The following is a 24,863-nucleotide window of genomic DNA, read 5'->3' as shown; positions in this document are numbered from 1 at the left end:
TATGGATGTGCAAAAAGTATTTTTAGTGATTATATAAGTCTTATGAATTGTCTGGTTTGTCTTGGATAAATATGGTTGTTTATTGGTTAAATTATTGCCTGATTTTGTTAAAGTGGAGGTTGCTGAAATTGGTTTGATTTTGAAATGATTTTAATATTTGAAAATCTAAATTTTGCTTTATTGGAAACTGATTTAGTCTTGAACCTGTTGGAAAGGGTTAAAGATTGGTTTGGTTGAGACCCGAAAAGGGTGGCAAAGTCCAAGTTTTAAGGGAGGTGATGCCGAAATTTCTATAAAATCTAAGACTTTGTTTGAAACGTTATATTGAAAATAATGAATTATGCTTGAATTGAATTATTGATAAATGAATTATGTTTGAACTTATTTTATTAAGAAAATTATTATATTTTGAATGTAATTTATTTAAAAAAATTATGTTTTAAAGTAGATTTAAAGATGAAAATACTTATGCTTTGGAATTTGACTGAGTAAGCAGAATTGGAGGAGTTTTAGTAGATTTAAAAGAAATTTGAATAAGTCACCAAAAAAAAAGAAACTTGAATTTCGATTAACTAATTTCAATTATTGACGTTTTAGGAAAAGTTTGAAGTATTCTTTAAAATTTTGATTTAACAAAATTGAAACAATTTCTAAGCATTTGGAAATGCTTTAGATTTAAGAATGAAATTGAAATTGGTTTTCGGTTTCAAGGACTGGGTTTTGGTTTAAGTAAGTTGAATTTGAAACTAGTTCGGAATATTTGGATACATGACTTGGTTTTGGTTTAAATTCTATTTTATTTATTCAAGTCAAGAAGCTAAGGTTTTAGAGGTTTTCAATGAATTTAAGGAAATGGATTAGGTTATTCTCCCCTAAAGTCTTGAGACTCTGCTGAGGAATTTTATGACCAAATCCTGATTTAGAATGAATGATTTTGAGTCTTTCAAAAGATATTTTAAATTTGGCATGGTTTTGAAGTTGTTTGGGAGTTTTGGAAAGATGTTGCAGAAAGTAGCTCTATTTTGAAAGAAAATTGAATTGAGAAAAAGTGCTCCTTAAATATGTTTGTTATGTAAAACTCACAAAATTAGTAGATAATTAGCCAATAAGTTAATCATTAATAAAAAATTAAAAATGGAATTTTATAGTTTATTGAGGTAGAATTAATTAAAACATAAATTTTGACATTAATTTTAAAAGATTTGGCCCAAAATTGGGTCGAATAGGCCAAACCGGTTGAACTGGGTCCATATTGGGCCCAAGGCCCAACCCATTCACCATATATAAGTGGCTTCAACCACTTTTCCCCTCAAGCAAAAAGGAAACACGCTGCAAGAGAGAGAAAGAGGGGCACGGATTCCATGTGCCGAAGGTGTTTGGCACACCAGTGCATATAGCACTTTTCTTCGGCTAACTGGTGCACCTTTGGATGTTGTCCGTCGGATCTCTCTCATTTTTTTACTCCAATGGTAGAGGTCACCCTTCCTCTTCCCTCCTTTGATTGGTTAGTGGATATCTTGTGTCAGAGGGGATATTTTACAAATATATTTTGTTGCTGGCTATTTTTGTTAGATCTGAAAACTATCTGGGTTTATATAGAATTAGTTAACGATTTTTAAGATTAAATTATTTGCAGTTAATGATTCTACGTTACGTTTAAGCAGAGACGATGGAGTTGGGCTGGGAAGGAAGAAGTTTCATCGTTGACCTCGTTTGACGCATACTAGAATCGTGTGGATGTTTACGTTTCTGTCACTGACCATCAATAGAGTTGCAGGAAGTTCCCCCCACCCCACGCCCTCGCAGAATTACACTGCAAAGCTGCCTACTCTCTGAATGGCACATCTGTCGCGACTCATTGGTTCGGAGGATGACGATCTGCACAATGTCATCGCCGGAAGGGGTTTCGATCGCCGTTGATAAGAAGGAGTGTTGTTTCGGGTAGACGTATGGCTTAGCCGGAGACGATCAACAAGGAAGGATCCAAGTGGCATGGAGAAGGTGGGCTAGAGAATGAGGAAGGAGAGGCAGAACTCTTTTCGGGTCGGGCGGATGATAGATGCCCAAATGCACGGGTTTGGATTTTCACACTAAAAATAGAATTTGTCCGTTGCAAGTATAGTCCAAACCCAACAATTGAACATCAATCAAATGTTAAATTCAAATCAAATAACCGAGATCAAGAGTAATTCAACCTCGGGTCATCTTCCCTAGGATTTGCAATGAAAAGTACAATCATTGGCTGTGAGAGAGAGAGCATGAGGAATTGTGAATGCAAGAGAGCAAGCAATGTAAATAGCAAGGAATTGAAACAAGCATGCAAGGAATTGAAAAGGGGTTAAGTACGAAAATCATCCCTAAGGTCTGGGGTACAAATCAAATTCGTCCCCGACCTTTTTTTGTTATTAAAATCATCCTGAACGCTCAGAAACACTTTAAAATCATCCTCCCCTCCTTAAAACAAAATTTTTGGACACTTTTGCCCTTTTAGCTCACAGTATATCTGTGCAGCCTCTGAAACTCCATCGGCAAGGAGTGAAGTGGATGGGATCATGGATCCAATGTGAAAGTGCAACAAGCATGACCAAGATTTGAAGCTTCTTCACAACCCTCACAATTTGAGTGGTGGTTAACCCAAACTTGCCCTTCTCTCCCAAAGTGGACCCAAAGTGCCCCGAATGCTTGGTCCTCAACTTGGCCCGGAAGCCAAACACGGGTCTGATGCATAGCTTTTTGTTGAGATTGATTAACATGTCAAGCTCTTCCTCTTACTCCAGAACAATCACGGTGTTCAAGGCAAGCTTCCTTGCAACCAACGCAAGGGAAATGTACTCTGCGTCTTTGAATCCGTTGCAAACAATAAGAACCAAATTTCACGATGTCCTCCACGATGAACAAATCCTGATTGCACTTCACTGGGTAGACCCCCTGATAGTGAGAGCCGTATCCGCGAGACTGGATCACATAGTCGAAGGTCGATTGAAGGGATTCGAGGCGGTTCTTGAGGATTTCAGAGAAGCGAACCATGAGAGGCAGCTGTAGGCCGAGACTGCCACATGAGATGGAGTCGGTGGCTTTCTTCACGATCTTGAGCAGATCAATCTCCTGGTGACCCAGCGTTGCGGAGCCATGGAGGTACATCACCTCATTTCCGGAGTAGTTCACCGTAAAATACGGAGCAGCCAACCCTAAAATATGAAGCCCTTTTGCGGGAATAAAACATGAGGTGTCAAAGGGTTCAGGGGCAAAATTGTCATTAAAATTTTTTTAATGCACTTGAGGATTATTTTAAGGTGTTTCTGAGCGTTCGGGATGATTTTAATAGCAAAAAAAGGTAGGGGATGAATTTGATTTTCGCCCCATACCTTAGGGACAATTTTAGTACTTAACCCAATTGAAAAGAAAGCAATTAAAGGACACTTGGCAAGAATTGGGTAATCTAGGTTTTCTATCCTAGTTGTGGACCAAAAACATGGCAATTGTGTGGAAGCAATACAAACTAGTCAATCCTCCTTGAAAATTAATCATAAGGTGTAATTGATCTCAATCCATAAGTCCTAGTTAACTCACTAATTACTTAGTGAAAGACTAGCGTCAATGGAAACCAAATCAATTAACCATTCTCACACAATGCGGAATAGACATCCACAACTCAATTCCACCCAAACACCCAATTTCTCAACCAAGAGTGTGAAAACTAATCATGCAAGGAATTAAACATCAAAGCAATAAAAATCAAAGTAATTAAATGCAAGGAAAGGAAATGGCAAGAAACCTCTTGGCAAGTAATTGAAGGCTAAGGCTACCTATCCTAGTCATTGACCACAAACACATGATGATTATGAAGAGTTAATCCTACTTAGTAAACCTTACATCGAAGATAAGTCAAATAGGCATAGTTAATTTCAATCCCTAAGTCCTATGTCAACACTAAGGGGTCACATAGAGTCAAGAGAGACCAAATCAACTAACTACTCTAATGTATCAAGCAAGAATGGACATCAATGACTCAAGGATCACCAAAGTCAACAATTTCAAGCCAAGAGTGAAAAAAAGCTATGTAAAAACTAAGCCAAGTATTTTATCAAACACTTAGTGTGCATGAAAATAAAATAATATTAAAATGTATTAAAAATAAATTCTAAAGCTACCAAAGCAAGAAAATAGCAATAACAACTAAAGGAAGCAATAAATGACATGGAAACATAAATTTGTATTAATTGGAATTAAAATAACAAAAGTGTTCATAACATGAAAATAACAAAATAAAGAAAATAACAAGAGAAATGAAGAAGAGCAAAGAAGTAATAACAATAAATGACAAGGAAAAGTAAATAGAAACAAGAATTAAAAGTAGAAATTACAAGAAATTAAACTAAATAACCCTCATTCTAGAGAGAGGGGGAGCTTTTCTCTCTAGAAAACAAACTATATAATGCTAAACTAACCCTAATTTCTCCCCCTCCCCCTTCACATGGAGTGAGGCCTTCCTTCATATAGCACTTAATCAGCTTCAGAAAGTCCCAAAATTGGGCCCTGGAGGCCCAGAAATCGCCTCCAGCGATTTGCAATAAATGAGTCACACGCCGAGACGTGTGCGAACGCACAGGTGTGTGCGTATGCACACATGCTGATTTTCTTCTTGTGCGTACGCACATGTTGTTATGCCTACCCACACATGGTTTTGTGGCATTTGTGTGTATGCACAGGTGGTTGTGCGCACGCACACTCCAATGTGTGCTTCTCCTTTGTTTTCTTCACGCTTTCTCCCTTTGTACATGCTTCCTTCCACTTTTGCCTTGCCAAACTTGCCTCTAGGACCTAAAATCACTCAACAAACATGTCATGGCATCGAATGGCATAAAAGTGGGATAAAAGTTATTAAATTAAGCACAAAATAGCATGTTTTCACAATTAGGCTCCATTTAGGGAGGGAACACAAAAGTATGCTATTTTGATGAATAAAAGTGGGTTTATGTGATGAAATTCATTCAAATCAAACTAAAATATACCAGAAAATATAGACTCATCAATTCCCCCACACTTAAACAATAGCATGTCCTCATGCTAATCACAATCAAAGGAGAAGGGTAAGGAGGGTAAGCAATTTATTAAATGCAACTACTTATATGCATGCAACTATACTAAATGCTATCTATCTATATATACTATAATTCCTATTGATTTTGGCAAAAACAAGCAATAGAATCTCAATCAATTCAAAATAGACTTAGGGCCAAGACAAGGAAATGATGCAATGTGATCAATGTCCAAAGATTTGATTTGAAATTTTCAAAATCTAACAAGCAACTTGCAAGAAGATACAAGATAAGGATTGGGAACATAGAATTGAGCAATTGAAACCCTTATCAGATGTGTTTACACTCTAATCGTTCAGTGTGTAGGGTTTAATCACTCAATCCTCCTTTAATCATGTTTCTCAAAGATTTGCAAGTCATCTAACAATCAATTAATACTTGATGCATGAATGCAAATATCATGAGGTCTTTTGTGGGTTGTAATGGGGCTAAGGTAAGGGTAGGATTAATATGGTTAAGTGGACTAGCAAATTGGCCTTTGATTAGCTCAAGTATCCCACCTAATCCTATATTAACCTATTTACACTCAAGAAACCAACCTACCTTCCCATTCATTTCTCTTTTTTTTTCATTCACTCATGCATCCTTTTTCCAATTCACACACATATGCATCCTTTATTTACATTCTTATTTTCTCTTTTTTTTTTCTTTTTCTCTTTTTTTATATATTCTTAACATCAAAAAGAGATGCATATATTTCAAGTATAGAATGCATGAGTGTTTACCCATTTTTCCAAGTATTCTCAATGAACATCCAAAATTACTAACTACCAATGCTTCCCACAAATTTTCCCATACTTGATTAACACACACACTCAAACCCAAGCTAATCAAAGATATAATACATGGACATTAATGGTTTTTTGCTTAGGGCAAAAGATGTGCTTCATATTAGAACAAAAGGGGAATTAAAAGGCTCAAAAGTGGTTTCTACCATGCATATGCAACCTAAGACATTTTGTTGTACTCTAAAAGTCATAAATGAAACTTGTCTAACCTATTGTGTGTGTCACCGTCAGAGCTTGAGCGTGCTTCTTTGTCGCCTATTGTTGTTTGTGTTTCGAATAATGGTGGTTTAGAAGGGTAGGTAGGTCTATTTAATTCCAAAGTTTCTAGTAAATGCCAACAGTTGTATGCTCCATTTTTGGAGTGTGATGCGTTTATCCTTGGGGCATTGTGGGTGGAGTCACGGGTATTCGTTGTAGTCGTCAAACACGCGACGAATCTTTCACCCGTGTGGTACCTTCGTATGCGGGATAGTTTTCGGGTCTGTTCCGTAACCAAAAATGAAAGTTCTGAGAGCCATAATACTAGAGAATTTCCTTTTGCAATCACTTATTCTGGGATGATTAAGGTCAAATCTATCCAATACTCCAACAGGCTTCCATTACGACGCAAAGTCTAACCATGCCTTCTCCCCCCATCAATACAACAGGGCCATTATTTTAACCGAGATCAAGAGTAATTCAACCTCGGGTCATCTTCCCTAGGATTTGCAATGAAAAGTACAATCATTGGCTATGAGAGAGAGAGCATGAGGAATTGTGAATGCAAGAGAGCAAGCAATGTAAATAGCAAGGAATTGAAACAAGCATGCAAGGAATTGAAAAGGGGTTAAGTACGAAAATCATCCCTAAGGTCTGGGGTACAAATCAAATTCGTCCCCGACCTTTTTTTGTTATTAAAATCATCCTGAACGCTCAGAAACACTTTAAAATCATCCTCCCCTCCTTAAAACAAAATTTTTGGACACTTTTGCCCTTTTAGCTCACAGTATATCTGTGCAGCCTCTGAAACTCCATCGGCAAGGAGTGAAGTGGATGGGATCATGGATCCAATGTGAAAGTGCAACAAGCATGACCAAGATTTGAAGCTTCTTCACAACCCTCACAATTTGAGTGGTGGTTAACCCAAACTTGCCCTTCTCTCCCAAAGTGGACCCAAAGTGCCCCGAATGCTTGGTCCTCAACTTGGCCCGGAAGCCAAACACGGGTCTGATGCATAGCTTTTTGTTGAGATTGATTAACATGTCAAGCTCTTCCTCTTACTCCAGAACAATCACGGTGTTCAAGGCAAGCTTCCTTGCAACCAACGCAAGGGAAATGTACTCTGCGTCTTTGAATCCGTTGCAAACAATAAGAACCAAATTTCACGATGTCCTCCACGATGAACAAATCCTGATTGCACTTCACTGGGTAGACCCCCTGATAGTGAGAGCCGTATCCGCGAGACTGGATCACATAGTCGAAGGTCGATTGAAGGGATTCGAGGCGGTTCTTGAGGATTTCAGAGAAGCGAACCATGAGAGGCAGCTGTAGGCCGAGACTGCCACATGAGATGGAGTCGGTGGCTTTCTTCACGATCTTGAGCAGATCAATCTCCTGGTGACCCAGCGTTGCGGAGCCATGGAGGTACATCACCTCATTTCCGGAGTAGTTCACCGTAAAATACGGAGCAGCCAACCCTAAAATATGAAGCCCTTTTGCGGGAATAAAACATGAGGTGTCAAAGGGTTCAGGGGCAAAATTGTCATTAAAATTTTTTTAATGCACTTGAGGATTATTTTAAGGTGTTTCTGAGCGTTCGGGATGATTTTAATAGCAAAAAAAGGTAGGGGATGAATTTGATTTTCGCCCCATACCTTAGGGACAATTTTAGTACTTAACCCAATTGAAAAGAAAGCAATTAAAGGACACTTGGCAAGAATTGGGTAATCTAGGTTTTCTATCCTAGTTGTGGACCAAAAACATGGCAATTGTGTGGAAGCAATACAAACTAGTCAATCCTCCTTGAAAATTAATCATAAGGTGTAATTGATCTCAATCCATAAGTCCTAGTTAACTCACTAATTACTTAGTGAAAGACTAGCGTCAATGGAAACCAAATCAATTAACCATTCTCACACAATGCGGAATAGACATCCACAACTCAATTCCACCCAAACACCCAATTTCTCAACCAAGAGTGTGAAAACTAATCATGCAAGGAATTAAACATCAAAGCAATAAAAATCAAAGTAATTAAATGCAAGGAAAGGAAATGGCAAGAAACCTCTTGGCAAGTAATTGAAGGCTAAGGCTACCTATCCTAGTCATTGACCACAAACACATGATGATTATGAAGAGTTAATCCTACTTAGTAAACCTTACATCGAAGATAAGTCAAATAGGCATAGTTAATTTCAATCCCTAAGTCCTATGTCAACACTAAGGGGTCACATAGAGTCAAGAGAGACCAAATCAACTAACTACTCTAATGTATCAAGCAAGAATGGACATCAATGACTCAAGGATCACCAAAGTCAACAATTTCAAGCCAAGAGTGAAAAAAAGCTATGTAAAAACTAAGCCAAGTATTTTATCAAACACTTAGTGTGCATGAAAATAAAATAATATTAAAATGTATTAAAAATAAATTCTAAAGCTACCAAAGCAAGAAAATAGCAATAACAACTAAAGGAAGCAATAAATGACATGGAAACATAAATTCATCAATACAACAGGGCCATTATTTTAATTGATTATATCGTGTAGGCATGGGAATGCGAGCTACATATGCAATGGGCGTATTGCTTATTTTGCCTACACCGTCAAAAGGCATTCGTTGGGAGATGGAACAAAGCCAAAATGGCTAATAAATTAGATGCCTTTAGCTATCCGGTTCCCTTCCCAACGTACGTATTAAACGGTTTGTCCAAAGATTGTGCCATACTCAGTTAAGCATATATATGTATATACACAATGTATTGTCCCATACCCCCATTTGACATATACATCTGCTCGTCTGCCGCTACCCAGGCTCTTGGTCAGCGCGTCATAAAGTTTGGCATCGTGCACAGTACAAGGAAGTTAGTCACGGATGTTGCTTTCTAATATCGTGCGCAGTATAGTACTCTCTATTTCTCTTCCAGTTTCGGGCACAATTACCCCCAAATCTCATTGCGTTATTTTTAATTTTATTGTTTTATTAACCAACATTAATAGGAAATCTAAACCCTAAACAATAAATTCTTAATCATAAACCCTAAACCCTAAACCCTAAACCCTAAATTACAAACCCTAATCCATAAACTATAAACCCAAAAACACTAAACCCTAAACCCTAAACCCTAATCCCTCAACCCTAAACCCTAAACCTTAAACCCAAGACACTAAACCCTAAACCTTAAACAATCAACCCTAAATCTTATACCCTAAACCATAAACCATAAACCCTAAAACATAAACCCTAAACCCTAAACATTAAATTATAAATCCTAAACACTAAACACAAAACACTAAACCCTAATCCATAAACCCTAAATCCTAAACCCTAAACCTTAAACCTTAAACACTAAACCATAAACACTAAACCCTAAACCATATACCCTAAACCCTAAACCCTAAACCCTAACCCCAAAACCCCAAACCTAAAACCATAAACCGTAAACCGTAAACCGTAAACCCCTAAACACTAAACATTAAACTCTAAATCCTAAATCATAAACACAAAACTCGAAACCCTAAACCCTACATCATAAACCCTATACCTTAAACCCTAAACCCTAAACCCAAAACCCTACACCATAATCCCTAAACTCTAAACCCTAAACCCTAAACCCTAAATCCTAAACCATAAACATAAAACCCTAAACCCTACACCATAAACCCTATACCCTAAACCCTAAACCATAAACCCTATACCCTATACCCTAAACCCCAAACCATAAACCATAAACCCTAAACCCTAAACCCTAAACGCTAAATTAGAAACCCTAAACACTATACCCAAAACACTAAACCCCTAATCTATAAACCATAAACCCTAAACCCTAAATTTTAAACCCTAAACACTAAACCATAAACACTAACCCATAAACACTAAACCCTAAACTCTAAACTATAAACCCCTAAACCTTAAACTCTAAACCCTAAACCCTAAACTATAAACCCTAAACGCTAAACCATAAACCCTAAACCTTAACCCATAAACCCTAAACCCTACCCTAAACCCTAACTCATAAATCCTAAACTCTAAACCCTAAACCCTATAAACCATAACCCCTAAATGCCAAACCCTGAACACTAAACCCTAAACCATAAACCCAAACCCTATTCCCTAAACCATAAACCATATATCCTAAACCCTAAACCATAAACCCTAAACCCTAAACCATATACCGTAAACCTTAAACCCTAAACCCAAAACCTTAAACTCTAACCCCTAAACCCCAAACCTTAAACCTTAAACCGTAAACCGTAAACCGTAAACCCCTAAACACTGAACCATAAACCCTAAACAGTACAGACTCTGGCATTTTGGTCATGCAATGGATGGCAATGGGACGGCGGTTCACGTACGCGGTGTTGCCAATTGTAAGTTAACACATGAATAAAATTAAAATGCTATTGCACTGTGTGTTTCTAATCTACGCTGCAATGACCATTGCAGCTTGACGAAGAGAAGACCAGAATCAAAATGGCCATTGCACTATTAACGGGAAGATGCAACGAGGAAAGGGGTGCATTGCTTGCAAAGGCAGCGGATTCGGTGAAGATGTGGGAACCGTTTCCAAGCTACGTGTGAAGTGGCCCAATACAACGTTTCTTGTCATGCACTGTAGTTTTTTTTTTTTGGTTGTTGGATGTAATGGTACAAGTAATGTTATGTGAAATTGTTGGGCCTAATCAATGCATGGACAGTCTTCGTGGGCTAATTATATCATAGGCCATATATCATACTAATGTTATTTAATGTTGTTTTCCATCAACCAAAAAATGAATGTTATCTTCCAAAAAATACATAAAAAAACTCTAAACCCTAAACCCTAAACCCTAAACTCGAAACCCTAAACCCTACACCAAAAACCCTGTACACTAAACCCTAAACCCTAACTCCTACACCATAAACCCTATACCCTAAACCCTAAACACCAAACCCTAGACCATAAATCCAAAACCCTAAACCCTAAACCCTATACCCTAAACCATAAACCCTAAACCCTAAGCCCTAAATCCTAAACACTAAATCCTAAACCCTAAACACTAAACCCAAAACACTAAACCTTAATCCATAAACCATAAACCCTAAATCCTAAACCTTAAAGCCTAAACACTAAACAATAAACACTAAACCCTAAACACAAAATCCTAAACTCTAAACCATAAACCCTAAACTATAAACAATAAACTCTAAACCCTAAACCCTAAACCAAAAACCCTAAACCCTAAACCATAAATCCTAAACCTTAATCCATAAACCCTAAACCCTAAATCCTAACCCATAATCTTAAACCCTAAACCCTAAACCCTAAACCATAACCCTTAAACCCCAAACTCTAAACACTAAACACTAAACCCTAAACTCAAACCCTATACTCTAAACCATAAACCCTATACCCTAAACCCTAAACCCTAAACCATAAACCCTCAACCCTAAACCATATACCCTAAACCATAAATCTTAAACCCTAAACCCTAAACCCTAACCCCTAAATCCCAACCCCTAAACCCTAAACTGTAAACCCTAAACACTGAACCATAAACCCTAAACCCTAAACCCGGGTTTAATATTTCCATGCGATGTTTGATTTATCTGTCATCCGATGATTTGCAGATAATGGAGTTGATCACGCTCATGGTTGCATTAGAGGGAAAACCCATGGAGATCACCCTCGAGTGGTGTGGTGCATGCATCTGAAGTTTGCGGTATTGCCAAATTTTAATTTTGTAGTTTACTTGAATACATAACTGTGATTTAACATTCCCTATTTTAACATGAACCATGAACCGTTGACATACATGGGGACTTGTTTGATCCACTAAATACTCCCTGAGTAACCAGGCCGATGTCATGGACGCCGTCCACCCTGAGATTTTGGCGCAGCGATACGGCAATGACCACATGCACCCGACGGAAGACCTGCACCTTGTAAGTTACCGACCGATAAAATTGTCGTATGCAAGTTCTGAACCTAGGTGGACTGAATCATGACTATGTTATCACTTTTGGCTTTTTTATCAATCGCAGGTCTATATGCCAGTTTTGGAAGAAGACTGTGACAAGCACGGGTTTTTGGCTATGGTGGACCTGTCAGAGAAGCAAGTCTCCCAATTTGACACGAATGCAACTAAAGAATCAAAGGCAAGAAGGAGACGTGTCATACAATGCATCGTAAGCGACGCACATAGGATAATTCAGCGTCCTATCCAAATGCGCTAATCTTTGTATCTTGGCGAATCTGTGGTAGCTGACTGCGCTGGATGGAATCATTGCAACTGATGTGTATAAAGAGTTACGCTCTAAGAGCACTGTCGAGTTTGCTAGTTTGGAAATCATGGCCGCACAGGGGTGCCAAAAAACAGCAGCAGTACAGACTCTGGCATTTGGGTCATGCAATGGATGGCAATGGGACGGCGGTTCACGTACGCGGTATTGCCAATTGTAAGTTAACGCATGCATACAAGTAAAATGCTATTGCACTGTGTGTTTCTAATCTATGCCGCAATGACCATTGCAGCTTGACGAAGAGAAGACCAGAATCAAAATGGCCACTGCACTAACGGGAAGATGCAACGAGGAAATGGGTGCATTGCTTGCAAAGGCAGCGAATTCGGTGAAGACGTGGGAACCGTTTCCAAGCTACGTGTGAAACGGCCCAATACAACGTTTCTTGTCATGCACTGCTTTTTTTTTTTGTTGTTGGATCTAACGGTACAAGTTATAATATGTGAAATTGTTGGGCCTAATCAATGCACGGACAGTCTTGGTCGGTTAATTATATCATGGGCCATATATCATACTAATGTTATTTAATGTTATTTTCCATCAACAAAAAAAGTTATTTTCCAAAAAAAATATAAAAAACATAAATATACAAAAAAGTGTAATTATGAACAATTTACCTGCTACCATCGACTGCATCAATCCGTCCATCCGTCCTCAAGGCTGACAATACGAAGTGATTTTTCACTGACCCAGATGATGGAATAAATGATAAGATTAAATTAAGAACTGAAATTTAAATTTTGAATTAGTTGGGTTTATCGCCTTTTTAGTATTTCGGTTATTTTCTTTGGTAATTACACCAACATTAATGCCCAACTAATGCGCGTACGTTTCGAAGAAGGGAACCCATTGTAGAAGACTCCAAAGCATCCAACAGTAAGAACCATCAACCATCCAAGAAATCACAGGCGAAGTATCACAATGCTGTCGGTCGTAGATTTCCATTTTTTCAAATTCATAATCCCCAACATGGAGAATCAAGTTGTAAGTTTTCATTTTTTGTTCTAATCCCATAACCCCAAGACCCGCATGCAAGACCACATCATTATCGCTTTCTTAATCGTGCAGAGAATGCCATGGACCTTCTCCAACCTTATCCAAGAGACCATGAGCAACCCCAGTGAGATAAGCACCACAAATGGTCAGTCGTGGAGCATCTCGTGGGCATCGAGGAGGAGCATCCGCATCGAATTGTCTTCACTGGAGGGTGGCGGGACTTTTACGAACACTACCATCTTCAAATCGGTTCCATGCTGCTATTATCGTATCACCAACTAAAGTTTTTCTATGTGGCTATCCATGGCACAAGTTTCTGCGAGATCAACTACGGAAGATAACAAGATTATTTAAGGGGTTTTCTATATGCTATATGCACTCGGGTAAAGCGTGTGTTTTCTGCTGTTTTACGTTGTACCAGAAACATACGACACAGAAGTCTTCCAGCAAAACCTGCACATGGCAACTACACAGTCCAGTTCTACGCGATAATCCCGGTGAACAACCCTGATACACTGGTATAGATGCGAATTTCAATTCCTTTACTACCTGCAATCATCAATCCATGTATGACACCATATTTTTTTCACCATTCGCTATAGATGCTCCCGCCACGGTTCTTGCAGGATTATGGTCGGTCCCTACCACGACTTCTGACCCTAACCACGCCCACAGGATAGTATCATCGCGTGGTCTGGAATATGGAACTAATGGAAGGATCGTGCTTCATGGAGGAGGGACACTGTCAAGGAACACTACGGCACAAGGGATGAGTGGCTGGTGCTGTTCCGTTATCACAACATTCAAAACACCATGTATGTCATGTTCTTCAATGGGCATAAAATGGAAATCAACTACTTGGACCATGACAGACCGGGGACGGAATGCACTTGTATAATGTATCAGACGGTCCCCAAGACAATGCACATAGCCGATGGGTTCAGATCGACCAATCCATTCTTTATCATACCAATCGTACACCCATGACATCCCATTTTCTCTTAAGTGTGCTGACAATTAACATATATGTCCTCACCGAATTACATTATGTTGGACTATAATTGGTAATTCTATGATCTATACTATAAATGTTTATTTTTAAAGGCAACTATTTCTGGTACTATTGTTCTAGTCAATTATTTCATTGCACAGTGATCTAAAAAATATGTTTTCGCTTCCAGCCAAATGTCCCACCTCTGCCGGAAGTCTACGAGGATAGCCCAATTTCGATTACCAACAAGAGGGGCGCGTGGACCGTTCAGTATAGGCACTATTCTGGGAGGACGAACGGATGTTTTGGAATAGGCTGGTTTGTCCTAGCAACTGCATGCCAACTAAGACATGGCCATGTGTGTGTCTTCGAGCGGCTGGCGCTGCAAGACTACCATCTGCATATATATTTAGAACTCTTGTATCCTAAACCCCCCAACCACCACCCCTCACCCCCATCCAAGTACACTCGATCCATGTTTTCTTGCCTCTGTTTGTAAAGTACAATGCTACAAGCTGCATGTCAATATATCTATATCTTTAATCTATATTTTATTTCCAAGCAGACAATTCTACCTTGCCCTCCTTAACCTATGCTTTAGATACTAAACATGATAATCCTTATTTTTGTTAATGTGCACATAGCATAACAATATATCTATATCTTTTCTTTTGTCAATTAGTGCCAATGGCTTTGAAGTTTGAATGACTGAAGTAGTCGTCGGCTGGTGTTAACATGGGGCATGGTCAAATTATTTTCGTTGGAAAAAATGCATTAGTCAGTTGTTTATGTGTAGTGGTTTTATACGTGGTGGAAGAGAGTTAATAATGATGGATGGATTGTTGCTGACGAATTCTTTATCATCCAAGCTTTACTAAACCACATCACCCTCTACTATTACGACTGAGGAACTTTCAATTTTTCGATCCACTTTACCTAATTTTTGTAATTTTGAATTTTGAAACTTCACAATGATTTGTTAATCTCCTAAAAATGCTAATTAGTAGTAGTTATTTATTGATTCAGAGTTGTTACCGTGCTTCATTAGTGCATTTAATTCATCACATCGGGTGGTTTAATCAGGTGTTTATTCAGGTGTTTTAAATTACATCTAAAAGCCATGATCCCTTACAAAGCTTTTCAAAATCGCAATTGAACCACATTCAGTTTCAAATAAGTACACAAGCTACTACACAACGTAACCAGTTACAATTGTCTATTGCAAAGAGGCAGATAAAGGGAGTTTTTTTAGGGGAGGTGCATCTGACCTCCAAATCAATGACCTCTCGCAGCGTCGTCATCCGCGAGTGGTGTCCCCGGCTGGTTATGGGCTTCTACCGACCGCGGAGGTGTAGCACCAGCACGGCGGTGCAGCACTGCATGCTTTCTTTCTAGGCGAGCTACCCATCTGTGGTGTACAAGGTGGCCTCCAAGGCAGAGCTACCCATCACGTTTGGTACTCACTATGACGAACGTCCTAATCGGGGGTTCCTTTATAGCTGTGCGGACGTAGGAAATCCGGCCGCTATATTCCGTATAGGGATGACGGAGTTCTTCTGAATTGGGCTAAATGTTACATACTAAATATCCATATAAATGCTACATACAAAATATCCACTTAAAATACATACAAAATATCCACTTAACATAGAATCGCTATAAAGATGCCCCTAATTACCATGTCCGGTTCAACAAAAAGGTCGACAACGAACGATATATAATACATTAGGTTTGACAGTGGATTTGCAACTCTTCGCACGACACCACTTCACACCTCCACTTCTGGAATCAGTCGTTGGTTCCTCTCTATGGTTGTACTGAAAATACACTATTAAAATCAGTTAATTCTAGAGCACAGCCACATACCAACGAAAGCCAACATAGCAAAAACTTTTTTTTAACATCGACAACATATAGAGATCATCAGGTATATGTAGTTTTACAAAATTAACTCTGTAGTTCAAATAGTGGTTCTATACCAAGATGAAATGCAGACAATATTCGATGTCCGGCTACCGCCTACCGGAGAATGTGAAAAGTTTCGACCAACCTACCATTGCAACACACAGCGGTGATGACTATAGGCCCACTTTGCTCAATTGGCGAGAGACATGACTGGCCCGGACGTGTTGGTCCTAGCGAAGTTGCTGTTAACAAACCCAGCCTGCGTGTCACTGTTGGAGCATCGGAACGAGGGAATCTCCGCAGTCGCATATAGGTCCCTGGATAGGTTTTCATAGAGCTGACACCAATGTAAAACCAAATGATTAGAACCATTTAACAGGACATAAATGTTAAGTAGATCATCTATAAAATGACTAACCCACTATGTCAGTGTCCATCGAATCCATGTCATCTGCAACTGCGCTGGATGACTCCATTGTGCGGCGGTCCAGACACGTCGTCCTATTGTGTCCCACCTCCCGGCAAAAACGATATCGCTGGGTTTTCTTTCCATCGTTAGCACCGTTACCCTTTGTATTGAGTCTGGGAGGATTCCGTACCGGGGCTCTGTCACCCTCAGAGGGTGGCCCCTCAAGTGGAAAACTGGTGTCCACTACATCTTCGTTCTCGAAGTGCTTCAGCATCAGCATGGCAACGTCTCTTGCAAACTGGAACTTTTCTGTGCTGTGACATGCAATTTTGCACACTTTCCGGTACCAATCCATCAGGCACCAGTGTTGCGTCAGTTGTACAGAATCCTAAATCACGCCCATCGACTGCACCGACACAAGTTTTGCATCCTTGGTCCATCTCGGCAATATCAGAGAACTTGGGATCTCATGAACATTGTTAAGAACAAGTACTACAATTATATGTTCGCAGGGGACCCCGAAACATTCTATTCTCATGCCCGTGCATCAGACCTCGCTCATTTCAGACGTTGCAACAACACGCCAATCCTTACCCGGAGTGTCGTATCAAGAGACGGTGTGGATAAAATACGAACCGTTGTCTTCAGAATCAACCACCCTCATTGCACAAGCCCTGTCAAGAATGGGAACAAACAAATAGAATATTGCCCGAGTGTAGTTCTCGACTACACTCCGCTCCAACTGTTTCAGGTCGGTGGTCATAACAGGGTCACCCTTTGCACACTCGAAATCAGCCTCCACTTCCTTTCCACGCACGAACATCAAGCATCGATGGAAATGACATAAAAAATCAGTGTAACTGTTTCGAAACTTAACATATCGTGATATCATAGCGTGTAAGCCCTCGCACCTTGAGGTTGTGCAAAATCTGGCAAAGAACTTTCCTCGTATGTGTGCTGTGGCCTAACTGTGCCTTCTCTCATACATGTCTTTTATCGGCGATGCCAAATTTCTCCACCATCTCAAACCACTTTCTCTGGAATGTTCCGACCTCGTAGTCGCCAAGCATGCAATCCCTAAACATCTTGGTGAATTTAGGCTTTCTGATGTTGCTCATGGCATTTCGGAGTAGATGCCAAGCACAGAGTCGATGGTGAGCCTTTGGAAAAACTTGCTCGATCGCAGACTTTATTTGCCTGTCACCATCGGTTATTATGGACACGGGAGCCTTCCTTTTCATTGCAGTTTACAACTGTTGAAGCAACTAGACATAGGGCTCTTCTTTCTCATCTGCCACCAGTACAGCGGCAAAGACAACCGTTTGGTTGTGGTGATTCACACCAGAGAATACTACAAGAGGTGAAAGGTAAACATTTTTCTTGTACGTTGCATCAAATGCAACCACGTCTCCAAATACCTGGTAATCAATTTGGCTGGTGCCGTCACACCAAAACAAATATTGTAGCACGCCCTCCCCGTCAACAACTTCTTTGTAGTACAGTGCTGGATTATTTGCCTTGCACTCTCGGAGATACCTTAAGCACGATTCCGCATCTAGGCCACCCTCCCTTCATTGCCTCGCATTTACATTGTGTATGTTCCTTATTGTGTACGGGACATTATGACACCTGCCGGCTAGGCTCGCCATAAAACTGTGGATTCGCGAGACGCCAATGCCCCCTTTGCGCATGTCGTTCATCTGCTCGATGTCCGCTTCGCTCATCCTCCGATGGCTTGGGAGCATGGAAGAAAATTGCAACTCAAGATTGTGATGGTTATGCACGTTTGAAAAGTATGCAACGTGTCAACGTCCTGATTCATCGTCCATGCGAAGTAGCATCCTTGCAGGGCATCCACACCGTGTCTCGGCCCTTGGCCTCTTTTGCCGGTTAGGCATTGGGTAGAACTTCGGGGATCGGTACCCTTGTCGGTGGCACACGAACTCCTGCTGTATCCTTACTTCGCCACATTTTGCGCTTCTGGAACGTCTTGCGCCGAAGCCATGGTGCTTTGCATATTGCTGGTAGAACACAAATGCAATGTCAACATCTGCGAAATTAAAGCGGAGAACCTCCTCCTCGCTCAAGTTCAAAAAATCAATCAAACCTATCGATTTGCCAGAATCAACAGCGTACAAGTCATCATCCGCATAATTGTCAGACATTCCTCCGATGCCGTCCAAATTGTTGACAACATTGTTGACATCGGCCTCTGCATGATGGTCGTGTTCTGTTTCATCTTCCTGTAAATCGTACTCGTCCGACTCTATCCCTGCAAAGCCTTTGCCCTCAACCGATCCAACTCCATCGTCTGCTCCGTTGCACATTTTTGTTTCCTCTGTTACACACACGCCCCCAGTGGTATCTTCATCCCCGGCACCCCTGTGCCAAACAACAACAATGCGGTAATTTAGTGAAACACGAAAAATTGGGGGATGTCCTTCAAAGAAAATTGTAAAACTATGACGAAACAAAGGGAGATATTTGTAAATCAAGTGAAGGGTGATAATACAACGGGTACCTTCTTTCCATTGACGGAGAAGGCGAAGCCATCAATTGCCGAAGACAACCGACAATGCAGATCACGTACCGTCATTGTCAGACGTGAGGCTGTTTGTGTGCTTGGATCCGTCTAAACAGAATCGTTAACACTGAACACTTTCTCAATCCCAAAAAAAAGGAAGTTTCATGGTTCAAAAACTGTAAATCTTGTCGGATGAGTCACTGGAAAAGGACGCTGCCGAAGCCACCATGGCTGAGTGGGGGGGGAGAAGAAGTTAGCTAAGAAGAAGTTAGCTGAGCCGTTCTCGGTGGTGGAGATAGGAAGGGACGGTGTGATTATGATGGAGGAGAATGGGAGGAAGAGAACCTGGGCTAGAGGAGAAGTTAGCGGCAGTAATAGTTGTTAACTAAACTCTGAGTGTCCAACTAATTGTAGAATTAAGTTAAATGTATTTATTTTAAAAATTGAAAAATTGATCCCTCTATTTTATATGAAATTGTAGAAAACACCCAACAAAAACAAGCATTTATTCTCGCACTACCTGGCTGACCGGTGTGCCAAACACGTTTTTGGCATTTCGGTGTGCTAACAGGGAGCGCGTACCGAATCCGTGCCCGAGAAAGAGTAAGGAAACGGTGGTGAGAAGAGAAGTGAAAGTTACTATTTACTTCTATTTTCAATCACCCGTAACTTTTGATCCAGAGCTCCAATTGACGAGCCATCAGCAGCCACGCGTTTGTCTCGGAATTCTCTACAAAACTCACTAAACAATTTGGTAAGAAAATTATGTTTTTTTACCCAGTTCTTCCCTTTTCAGTTCGTGATTTAGGTTTTGGAAATCGAAAGATTTTGTAATTTTGATGGTTTAGGGATACTCTAGCAGTGGATAATTGTTGAGTTTCACCCTAATTTTAGTGGATAAAGTAAGAAACCACTTAACCCTCTATGAATCATTAATTAGAAAAATCTATGTTAATTGTAGTGAATTTGGATTGTATTAGATTGAATTGGGTGTTTCGAAGTTAAATTGGTGGACATTGGAAGCTTGAAATTGAATAATGGGAGCTGGAAATTCAGTTGGTGAGGAGTTGGAGCTTTGGAGCTTGAGAAATGGTGGATGATTGAGGTGTTTTGAGCTTAGGAAGGAATCGGTCAAGGTATGATTTCGGTTTCTCATAATTAAAATATAATGTAAACGTGAAAACTTAGGTTAGCTGACTATAAGATAAGATTGGATTGCTGATGCTGTTGATGATTGATATTTGTGGTATTTATGAGGATTGGTGATTTTGAGGTGAATAATTATTGATATGTGTGGTTGTGGATTAGTGACTTGTGTTAGAGTTTTTTGAGTGAATTATTGAAATATTTGATGAGTTATTGAGGGTGATTGTGTTGAGTAATGAGGTTTATTGGAATGTGTGATATATTGATGATGAGTATATGAATTTGTATGAGTTGAGTTCTAAGTTTATGAGGTATAAAATAATTGATGATGATTGTGTGATATGGAACTGAAATGGTTGGATGATTGATTAATGGTGAATTATGAATGAGAAGTGTAGAAATGTGATATGTATATGATGAATCTGGCCTTAATCAATGAATAATTTGTAATGAATTTAAAAATGAAATTGTTTTGAGCTTGACCTGGCAAGGTTCGTGGTGGTTTACTGCTTGCCCAGCGTCGAGATGTATGTGGGGTTTGTGGTGGTGTACCGCCCACAGGTTTTAAAAGTGAATGTTGTGTGAGGTTCGTGGTGGTGTACCACCCACATGTTTTTAAAGAGATTGTTATGTAGGGTTCGTGTTGGTTTATCACCCACGTGTGTGTGTTATTTTCCAATTGGAGATCTTGCGAGGTTCGTGGTGGTGTACCACTCGCGATGGTGGGCTTCATGGTGGTGTACCGCCCGCCAGGTGGGGTTCGTGGTGGTGTACCACCCACCGGTTTTCAAGAGGATGATATCCGAGTTAGCTACCGGATGTGTCGTGTTCTGGCAAAGTAACCGACACGTGATCTCACGGCCAGTAGGAAAGGCATGCATCATATGCATTTATGTGACTTATTTGGTTTTGTATTACTTGGGTTTGCTTACTTGAATATCTATGCTTATTTGCTATATTTGAATATCTACTTGTGCTTGCCTTGTCTGTTTTATTTGTCTGTGCATCGGTGTTTCAGAAGATTGGAGAAATGGATGATGAGCTTAGGGGTTAAGTTAGGATTTGATATGTGACGAACTGATTTCTTGCCGGTAAAGAATTTTATAAAAATAATCACGTTGTAGGTATAGTTTCTAAACCAGCAAAGAATCCTTTCGTACAAAAGTTTCGTTGTCACAAGTAACAAAACCCAATAAAATTTATAACCGAAGTATTTAAACCTTGGGTCGTCTCTCAAGGAATTGCAGGGAAGTATGATTTATTATTAGTTATGGGAAAATGTATATTTTTGGGTTTTTGAAATAAGGAACAAGTAATTCAAATGGCAAGAAAAATAAATTAATAATTAGAAAAACTCTTGGCAAGGTATGAGAACTGGAAATCCCATCCTAGTTATCCTTATCAAGTGTGATGAGAATTGTTTATTACTCCCACTTAGTTAACCCTTACTAAATAAAGGAAAGTCAAGTGGACTAATCAACTTGATTCCTCAAGTCCTAGTCAACTCCTATGGAAAGACTAGCTTTAGAGGGATCCAAATCAATCAGCGATTTCCAAATTCTAATCAACCGCTGAGTTTGACAACTCAAGTGTAACCAATTACTTATCCCAAGCCAAAAGGAAAAAATCCAAATTATTTATATCATAAACAGAAGGAAACAATCATAATCTGAAATGCCTCAATTTATATTAAATAGAAAATCAAATTAAACATAGGAATCCATAAACCAAATTGGCAACATCAAGTAATCAACTAAAGTAATAGAATGAATAAAGGTAGATGAGAAATTAAATTAAATGGCTAAGTGAGCTATAAATTGAATCATTGATTAACCTAAGCTCTTACCTATACATACACTCTTTATACTTTTAGAATCATGCCTAGCTACCCATAATTTTCTCACTTTTGCATTACATACTCATGCATCAACTTTTCTCTTAACTTGTATCACACATGCATTGATCTTTTATTAACTTAACATTGGAATAATTTTGTCCCCTTATTTATTTATTTAATTATTGAATATTTTTGGATTTTTTTTAAATAAAAGTAAACCTAACATTATCAATGCACATGGGTTTTTAATTTTTCTAGTCTTACATGAGTAGGTACCCAAACTCCCAATATTTTATCAATTGTAAAAACATAACACATTCCCTTGTAAAAACATAACAATATTGGCTTTTTCTTCTTTTTATTTTTTTATTATTCAATATGCTTTTTCTTTTTCCTTTTGCTACCTTTTTTTGCTTCAAGAATCGATTTTTGGATTTTTCATATTACCAATAATACTTTTCCTTTTTCATCATTATTTCAAGAGCCAACATTCTTAATTTCAATGTAGTGCTTGATCTCTTCAATGTCATGCCCTTGTCTCTGTTGTTCTTCCCTCAATTGATCCATGTTGGAGCTTAGTTCTCCTAGAGAGTATGCAATTGGTCCCAAAAATTTTGGGGAGGAAAATACATCCTTGAGACATCTCAGGGATTTCTTGTTGAGGTGGCTCCACATGCTCTTGATGTGGTCCATGTGCTGGCTCTCTAACACGCTCCATCCTTCTTTTAGTGATGGGCTTGTCCTTCTTCTATGACAATTTCAGCTGAATTGCATAGGTGACATATGAGTTCCTCTTCCTTGAGGTGTCACCAGTCTTTGGTGTCATACTTAAAAATGGTAGAAATCACAAAGCAAAGCCTTTGTAACACCAAACTTAAGAATTTTGCTCGTCCTCGAGAAAATGTGAACAATGGGGAAGAATAGAGTAGAAGAAGGTGGAGTAGGTGGAGATTCTGTGGGACCTACTGGTCCTGAGAGGCTAGGGAATTCAGAATCCCTACCCTCTGCATTGGCGTTGAATTCCCAGCGTCTGCTCCCTGGCTGGCATTCAACGCCAGCTTGTTGCTCCCAATAGGGTGTTAAACGCCCACTCTGGCTCCTTGTCTGGCGTTCAACACCAGTAAGGTTTCTGCTCCAAGGTGTTCTGTTTCCAGCTCTGACTGTTTCTGTTTCTGTTCTAACTACTGCACATAATCACAACCATTAAAAAGCAAGGGAAAACTCTAAAAATAAACTAAAATAAACTCAAATAAACAAAAGAAATAAGAACAGAAATACTTTACTCATGGTTGTGTTACCTCCCAACAAGTGCTTCTTTAATGTCATTAGCTTGACACTCGATTGCTGACTTTCTTCCTCTTCTTCCAGTTGGTTAACAAAAATGACTCCATAGGAGAAGAGGAGGATATTAGTGCCCTCAGATTTGAATTCCTCCTAACAAGCTTTCTTTGAGTGTGATGAGCTTGATTCTTCTTGCTTGTTAGGGTAGGGGTTGTATTGTTTCTCCATCCCCTATGTATCTTCCTCTTGGGACCTTCCTCATTGGTGAGTGGTAACTGCCCAACACCAAACTTAAGTTTGATGTCTGGAAAAACTGTATGAGCTTTCACCAAGGGAGGAGGCTTCACTATTGTACACTGCATGGCAGTACCTCCTTTGTCAGGGGGTAGTGGAGGTTGAAGGACCTTGATAATCATGTAATCCTTCTGTAACCTCATCACTAATTTGTCTCTCTCAGCATCAGAGAGGTTTCTTCCAGTAGATAGAGACAATGGCTCCAACACCTTAGCAAAAGTAATATTGAACTGCAGCTTTTCATAGCCTTCCAAGGATTGTGAGCAATGCTCATCCTTGGTCTCTTTTTGGAGCATTTGAGGGTGTGGTACTTGAGCAGTGCTCTTCTTTAGTCTCTTCTTTATTTAGTTCCTCAATAATGTGTATCATCTGAGGCTCAGCCTCCTTGGTACTAATGAGGGCCAAACACTCTTCTCTTGGATTCACTTCTGTGTCTCTGAGAAGAGTGTTAGGGTATCTCTGCAGTTTCTGAGGAGGGTTCCTCTGAATGACTGCATTGCACTCCTTAGTAAGAGCTACTATCTCTACTTCCCTCCAATCACTCTTGTTGTTCAGTATTTCCTTCATGAACTTAGCATATGAAGGCATTTGTTCGAGAGCCTTTGCAAAGGAATTTTGATCTCCAGCTTCTTAAAAGCTTCTAAGAATTTGGCAAATTGCCTATCCTTTTCGGTTTTCTAGAGTCTTTGAGGGTATGGTAACTTGGCCTTGAACTCAAGGGCCATGAGTGGTGCAGGGTGAGTGTCCATAGTGCCTAAAGAAGGGTCACCAACCTGCTTAGGAGAGGTGTTCCCAGCACTTACACGTGTCTGGTCTCCTTTTGGCTGGCATTCAATGCCTGGGCTGCCCCCCTTCTGGGCGTTGGACGCCCTGGCCGCCATCTCTTTCTGGGCGTTCAATGCCCCTGATAGTACCCTGGGCTGCAGCTTGTTCATCTGCTGTCATTTCTTCCTATCCCTGCCTCTTACTGTTCTGAGGCTGGGTGTTTAGGGTACTCCTTAATTGAAGAGCTTGGCACTCTTCTCTTATCTGCTTAGATAACTACTGCCTTGTTTGACTCAGCTGGGCTTCTACATTCCTGTTAGAAATCTGTGTTTCTCCCAAAGCCTCTTGCA

General features: G+C 39.7%; 2 pseudogenes; both read right to left on the bottom strand.

Annotated features, from left to right (window-relative positions):
* Nucleotides 2,493-5,828, bottom strand: LOC110266871 (annotated as a pseudogene).
* On the bottom strand, nucleotides 6,868-9,038 carry LOC110266870 (annotated as a pseudogene).

The sequence above is a fragment of the Arachis ipaensis genome, chromosome B09 (genome assembly GCF_000816755.2).
Source record: "Arachis ipaensis cultivar K30076 chromosome B09, Araip1.1, whole genome shotgun sequence".
Taxonomy (NCBI): domain Eukaryota; kingdom Viridiplantae; phylum Streptophyta; class Magnoliopsida; order Fabales; family Fabaceae; genus Arachis; species Arachis ipaensis.
The sequence above is the reverse complement of the archived record's forward strand: the minus strand, read 5'-3'. Positions and strand labels throughout refer to the sequence as shown.